The sequence below is a fragment of the Arachis duranensis genome, chromosome 4, assembly GCF_000817695.3.
Source record: "Arachis duranensis cultivar V14167 chromosome 4, aradu.V14167.gnm2.J7QH, whole genome shotgun sequence".
In the NCBI taxonomy this organism is placed as follows: Eukaryota; Viridiplantae; Streptophyta; class Magnoliopsida; order Fabales; family Fabaceae; genus Arachis; species Arachis duranensis.
This window is the reverse complement of record NC_029775.3, coordinates 77,192,930-77,200,458: the sequence shown is the minus strand read 5'-3', so window position 1 is coordinate 77,200,458 and position 7,529 is coordinate 77,192,930. Positions and strand designations below refer to the sequence as shown.

The window sequence follows — 7,529 nt, the reverse complement described above, 5'->3', positions numbered from 1 at the left end:
TTTTATAAGAGAAAAAGTAACACAATGTTGGCATCATTTAAAAAGTGTAGCCTTAGGTATTATAGAAATCACTTATAAAGCGTAGCCGAATGTTGATATTTATGGGTCCACTTTTTATATCTAAGGGAGCGCTTTTAAAGTGTAGCCTATTTGTTAAGTTTTGGGTGCACTTTAAAAGTGATGCCTAATGTATCTAGAACAAAAAACTTGACACTTAATCAATTTTATTCCTCAGTTTCCCAAAAACAAAACTCACACACTTAGTGAAATTTTTGTCCAACCAAAACTCACACTTAGCCTTTATCTCGATCCCCTTCTAGAAACCCTGTCACCATCGAAGAAACCCTCCAAAGCTCACCGTCACGAAGAAACCCTCTTGCTACAGAAACCATCTCACTCATCACTAACCGTCGCTCCTCTTCGCCCTCCTCCTTGTCGTCGCGCTGCCCTCACCATCCTCATCTTTGCGCTTCTCATCGTCCTTCCCCTTTCAATCCGATCGAGTAACCCTCATCTCTGCGCTATATACTGAGCTTAATGAAAATTTTTTCTTTGATTCGTCACCAATTCACGCTACCTGCACAAACTCGCGCGCCTTCTCCTTCGATTCATTGCCGCTGCTCATCTCTTCTTCAAGGGTTTTCACCTTCGATTTGTCGTCGCTCATCTCTTCTTCACCGTTGCCATTCATCACCGCGCTCACCAAGTAAGCATTCTGTGCCTCGTTCTTTTCTTCTCGATCATTCTCTAACTCACTCTCTCTCACTCGCCTTCTCTGTGCAATGTCAAAGAAACTGTGTGCTCTCTAGCGACCTCTTCTCTGCTCTACTATGAAGCATCAAGGTTTCCAATGAGGCAAAGCATCGATCCCTAACAAGCGAGGTAAGCGCCCGATGATGATGATGGTTCTGTGAAATTTGGGAGGTTTTGAGTTTTGGTTTTAGGGTTTTAATTGGGAGTTTTAGCTTCTGTATTCTGCGTTGTTTATTTGTGGACTGCCGGATCAAACTAAAATCACCAATGTAAATTTCACCATGTGTCAACTGAATTATTATTCTTATTTTTGTTATTGTTCTTGTTGATTTTTTCTTGTATAAGTTTCACTTTTAAAGAGAGCAGAGTATTCTCAAGAGAGGATTATTCTTATGCTTTTAAATTGCTTTGTTGATTGAATCAATATCTCGAAGTACCTGTGAATTTTAAGATGTATTTTGGGAACCCAAGCTTGATTTGAGACATATGCAGTGATTATTGCAGTCAATTGAGTGTTCTAATTTCTGCTGAAATAGGAGAATATATATTGTAGAATTTAGATGGAAACTTTCAGATGGTAATATTATGACACTTATGCAGCTAATTTTTTAACTGTCAGTATTCTGCTTCAATTTCTGTCGTGCTGTCTGACTCAACTAGCGCAAGCTGAATGGATCTTGTGTTTGTCGGTCTTCTTCCTTCTCTATTTTCTTTTTTTTTGTCCTTTTCATTTTCTCGTTGAGGAAGAACTTGATTTTCCAAAGAGTGAAGGATCTTTAGCTGGTAGCATTAACATTCTTTCCCCTGCTGGTTGCTGCATTGGATTGCTATTCTTTTTGCTTTTCCTCCAAATCTGACCCCGGTTTGTTCTAAACCTATGCTCTGTATTTATTTCTGTTAAATGTATTGTTAAATTGCCTTGTTTAAACAACCATCAGAGTTCCTCAAGTTGAATCCTCTTGCTTTAATTCCTATTCTGGTGGATGGCGATTTTATTCTTGCTGAATCCTTAGCCATTATTATGGTTGGTCCTCCAACTCATGATTTTAATTTCCCTGTTTCTCTTATATATTCTTATTTATATTCAATTATTCATGTTCTCTATGTATGCAGTATTTGGACGATAAGTATCCTCAATACCCTTTGCTGCCTCATGACGTTCCCAAAAGAGCACTCAATTTTCAGGCACACCTGCTGCATAATCTTAAGCTCTAGTCCTTTTTGTTACTCAGCTTTCTAATCATCTTATCCACTCTCCACAGGTTGCACATATTTTTTTGCAGAATAACTTCATTGAGAAAAAAGTTGGCCCTCATGAAAAACTTCCTTGGGCACAAAGTGTCATTAGAAAGGGCTTCACAGGTGACACTTCACTGAATACCGTTAAGATATATTCTGGTTTGTTACTTCCAAACCAATTATTCATTTGAGTGGTTTTTTTTCTTGCCTTAATTAAATGTTGCATATTTTTCATTATTTTAAGCACTTGAAAAGCTATTGAAAGATCATGCAGGGAGATATGCCACTGGAGATGAAATTTTTCTGGTACTTGCAATTCATATGACAATGCTCAGTTACTATTATTATACCATGTGTGTTTGTATGCGTATTTTTATACTTAAATTTAGCTGCAGCACTTTATGCATCTTTGGGGGACTAGGCATATGACTGATTATAGGAATCAATTCCTTTTTGTGATAATAACAACTATTATTATAATATTTTTGTACTTAAATTTATGCAGCACTTAAATTTTTATACAAGCATGTTTACTCATCTTAATTGGATGTGGCAACCCTTTTTAATGAACAACTATTATTATAATATTAGTATTCCTTTGAAAGCATGTCTTTGGAATGTGAACTTGGATTTTTACCTTAGCAACTTGTAAGGCATCTTTCTAAGTATAATAATTGGATGATCAATTCTTTCTCACCCTGTTTGTCCATGTATTTTGTGATCTTGTTCTGTTTGATTGGCCTTTATGGTTAACAAAACCGAACCAATTACCGAACCTACGGTTACTAGGATCAATATGGTTGAGCCGGCATAAACACCCCTTTTGACTAGGTAGCATTCACCATTCAACCAACCTATCCTATAAGGCTGCCTCTTACTCATGCTTGTGGCAGTTATCAATAAGATCATTGCAATCCCAAAGCTAAGCCTGCCAACCATCACATCATTCAAATTTTATTACTGCATTAGGGGCAAAGCTTTTTTGTTCTTCTATTGTGTACAATTGAATTTGTGCTATAGAGTTCCTGTTCTTATTATGTAATTTGTATTAATGGAATTCAAAACAGTGTAGGGGAATTTGAGTTTTGAAATACCTTTAATTCTTATTATTAGTCTTCAATATGTAGTGCAAGATCACTTAGAGGATTTTAATTGGTGTTGCCGTGAAAAATGTAATCTAACAGCCCATTCCAGAGGTAAGCAGCACTGTATTTCTCAAAATTTGGAGGTGAAAAAGTTTCTGATTAATGCACTAGTTTATGGAGTTTTATTCATTAATTTGTCTTCAATTTTTTAAGCCTTTTGCTTCAATTTACTTGTGTAACTTGATGTATTATTGAATTGTGTTTTGGGTTCTGATTCGCCATAAATAGATTAAGCCAGGGGACTCATGTTTGGTCTGTCAATTGCATTGGGGATATTGGTGTAAAATTGATATATCTGTCTCAATTTATTTTTAATTTTACAATTTAGGTTGATAATTCTCACTTTACTCTTTGAAGCAACGCCGTTTTCCCCACTTGAAATTAAGCTGATTGGCATGATTTTGGGAATTTAGCATTCAGCTTTAATGAGAATAATAAAAAACTAACAAGCTGAGAAGAGAAAAAATAAGTGATCAATCAAATAGATACTGTGGTATTGTATCTTATTTATCTGAGGTATCAAATCTGCTAAATCAAAGTGCTTACTACTTTTGATAGGTAACAAGCTATTAGAATGCTTTTAGTTTTGTTCAAGGTGAGTAACTGTTACAGTTGTTTGGTAAATAATGCTGGAATTGGTTTGGGTGATAAATATCCTATTGGCAGTAAAGTTCAAGCTGTTTGGAGTGAAGATAGGTAATGGTATATTCAGTAATTAATTTCTTTTTCTTTGTCTATTTATTCAGCAATTAGTATGATGCTCATATATATTTTAGTATTTCAACTCAGTTTGTGATCTTACTATTTTGATTTAGTTAATTTCTATTTACACTTTTTTTGTGCACCTTTAGAAGAATTTTGTTGTTTAAACTTCTTAGAAGTGCAAGTATTTTTGCAGCAGCCCCGCTAGGAATGAACAAGGGAATGAACACTGATACAATTGTTAAGGCCAAGAGTTTTCTTGATGGTGACGAAGATCAGCATGAAAAAGATGTGTTTGAGAAGAATTTGAAGGCGCTTCAGAAGATTTTTTAGTCATTATGCCAAGATTAAAAGATTGACGATTTTCTGTTTGTTAAGCTCTTGTCGGATATAGAGTGCAAACTTTGCATTTTAATTGATGTGATACAAGTTTCATGTGACTTAAATTATCTTAAGTTATATTTTGATTGTTAATTGTTTCTTAAGATTATGTCTTTGAATTATGTAAGGATAATTTTTATTGTTTAAAGAAATTATTTAGTATAATTATGTGTTTAATTTTATTTTATAATATTTAACTCATTTAATTAAAAATGTAGAATTATATATGTAATAATATTATTAAATATTATGTTGTATAAAAAATTATTAGAATATTATATACATACAGAAAATAAAAAAAATAAAAAAAACAATGAGGGACCTAAGGCTACACTTTTATAGAGTAGCTATGGTTATACAGAAAATTAAAAAAATAATAATAAGGGACCTAAGGCTACGCTTATAAAAAGTAGCTATGATATACAATGTGGCTACGCTTTACAAGTGATGCAGTAGCGTTGAAAAGCGTAGTCTATTATGGAAAAATGAAAGCTGAAAAGCGTAGCCTTTGGTCCTAGATAGCATCACTTGAAAAGCGTAGCCTATTCCCAAACGCCAAAAGCGTAGCCCTTGGTGCAGAAAAGCGTAGCCTTTGAGAATAGGCAACGGCCGAATAGGAATCACTCCAAAAAGTGTAGCCGTAGCCCAAAAAGCGTAGCCATAGCCTAAGGCATCATTTTTTTTCACTTTTGGCTACACTTTTCAAGTGTACTTGAATGGGTGTTTTTCTTGTAGTGATTCTCTTTTAATTGTGCTTAAGAGTGAAAACATGCTTTTTAGGACTTAAAATAGCTAAATCTAATTCTCCTTGATTCTATTAGATGCTTTGATATGTTTGTTAAGTGATTTAAGGTTTAGGAGGCAAAGATTGGATCAAGGGAATGAAGAAAGAAAGCATGAAAAGTTGGAGAACTCATGAAGAAATGAAAGAACCGGAAAGCTGTCAAGCCGACCTCTTCACACTTAAACGATCATAACTTGAGCTATAGAGGTTCAAATGATGCAGTTCCAGTTGGGTTGGAAAGCTAACATCCAGGGCTTCGAAATGATATAAGATTTGCCATAGTTTCATCGCGCATTGAGGTTTGTAAACGCACGGTACGTGGACGCGCCGATGGTGGCACATGACCCACTTAATGCAACACGTGGCCAGCGAGTTTAGAAGCCTTGTGGGCCCAATCCAACTCATTTTTGATGCTATTTAAGTCAAGGATTGAAGATGAATCAACATACTTTTGACCATTAGTCATAGTTTAGTAGTTAGAGTTAGTTTCTAGAGAGAAAAGCTCTCACTTCTCTCTAGGATTAGGATTAGGATTAGGTTTAGTTCTTAGATCTAGATTTTAATTCATCTTCTTCTACTTCTATCTTCTCAATTCATTGTTGTTACATTCATTCTTCTTCCATTCTTTTGTTGTAATTTCCTTTATGTTGTTCTTGTGTTTTGTTGTAGATCTACTTTTGTTTCTTCTACTCTCTTTCAATTCAATAAGAGGTAATTCATAATAAATGTGTCTTCTTTGCTTTTCTATTGTTGATCTCTTGTTTTTGTAGTTGTAGATTCCTTTAATTCTTGCATTTAATAATGTTTACTTCTATTGCACTTTATGTGTTTGATGAAATGTCTCTTATAGCTATTAGTTAGATTTTGTTCCTCTTGGCCTAGGTAGAGTAATTAGTGACACTTGAGTTATCTAATTCCTTTGATTCATCCACTTGACTTTCCTCCATGGTTAGAGGTTAACTAAGTGGGAGCAATGAACAATTCTCATCACAACTGAGAAGGGTAACTAGGATAGGACTTCTAATTTTCATACCTTGCCAAGAGTCTTTTATAGTTGTTAGTTTATTTTCATTGCCATTTACTTTTCATGCTTCTTATCCAAAACCCCAAAACACATTTTTAACAATAACAAGGCACTTTATTGTAATCCCTAGGGAGAACGACCCGAGGTTCAATACTTCGGTTTATAAATTTTAGGGATTTGTACTAGTGACAAACAACTTTTTGCATGAAAGGATTATTGTAGGTTTAGAGACTATACTTCAACGAGATTTCATTTGCGAAACTCTAAACCGTCAAAAATCCAATCATCAAAATAACCAACCCTCGTTCTTCTATTTCTAGGGACTTCCACCTCTTCACAAGATCTCTTAATCTCAATCCTTTGTTCAACAATTTTATCTAAACCTTTTCCTTTACTCAAATCATAATAGGGAGGGTGAGAAAAATTTACCTCCTCAACGCTTTCAAATCCAACCGGAGAAGGTTCTTCATGCTCAAAGGATTCTTCACCACTAAGATTCTTCATACGTTGAGGAGGTAAATTTTTCTTACCCTCCCTATTATGATTTGAGTAAAGGAAAAGGTTTAGATAAAATTGTTGAACAAAGGATTGAGATTAAGAGATCTTGTGAAGAGGTGGAAGTCCCTAGAAATAGAAGAACGAGGGTTGGTTATTTTGATGATTGGATTTTTGACGGTTTAGAGTTTCACAAATGAAATCTCGTTGAAGTATAGTCTTTATACCTACAATAATCCTTTCATGCAAAAAGTTGTTTGTCACTAGTACAAACCCCTAAAATTTATAAACCGAAGTATTGAACCTCGGGTCGTTCTCCCTAGGAATTACAATAAAGTTCCTTGTTATTGGTTAAAAATGTGTTTTGGGGTTTTGGATAAGAAGCATGAAAAGTAAATGGCAATGAAAATAAACTAACAACTATAAAAGACTCTTGGCAAGGTATGAAAATTAGAAGTCCTATCCTAGTTATCCTTCTCAATTGTGATGAGAATTGTTCATTGCTACCACTTAGTTAACCCTTACTAAATAAAGGAAAGTCAAGTGGATGAATTGACTTGAGCCACAAGTCCTAGCCAACTCCCAAGGAAAGACTAGCTTTAGTGCACTCCAAACCAATTAGCAATCTCTCCAATTACCAATCAACAAAGGAATTAGATAACTCAAGTGTCACTAATTACTCTACCTAGGCCAAGAGGAACAAAATCTATACTATATCTAGAAGAGGCATTTCAACAAACACATAAAAGGCAATAAAAGTAAACAACATAAATTGCAAGAATCAAAGAGAGATCTAACTACAAAGGTAAGAGATCAACAATAGAAAAGCAAAAAAGAACAATTATTATGAATTACCTCTAATTGAATTGGAAGAATGTAGAAGGAACAATACTAGATCTACAACAAAATACAAGAACAACATAAAGGAAATTACAACAAAAGAATAGAAGAAGAATGAATCCAACAACAAGGAATTGAGATGTAGAAGTAGAAGAAAACAAAGATT

General features: G+C 34.5%; 1 long non-coding RNA gene and 1 other non-coding gene across 3 annotated transcripts; both read left to right on the top strand.

Annotated features, from left to right (window-relative positions):
- Nucleotides 1–279: 279 nt before the first annotated feature.
- LOC127746509 (uncharacterized) lies at nt 280–1,939 on the top strand. The gene is made up of 5 exons (XR_008008166.1): nt 280–706; nt 792–882; nt 1,373–1,615; nt 1,692–1,777; nt 1,867–1,939. It is a non-coding gene; the product is annotated as an uncharacterized LOC127746509 (long non-coding RNA).
- A 79-nt stretch (nt 1,940–2,018) lies between these two features.
- On the top strand, nt 2,019–4,285 carry LOC107484577 (uncharacterized). 2 transcript variants are annotated; one of them, XR_008008167.1, is made up of 2 exons: nt 2,019–3,188; nt 4,039–4,285. It is a non-coding gene; the product is annotated as an uncharacterized LOC107484577 (transcript). The 2 variants fall into 2 exon arrangements; XR_001591180.3 differs by lacking the exon at nt 2,019–3,188 and adding an exon at nt 3,225–3,833.
- Nucleotides 4,286–7,529: the final 3,244 nt, after the last annotated feature.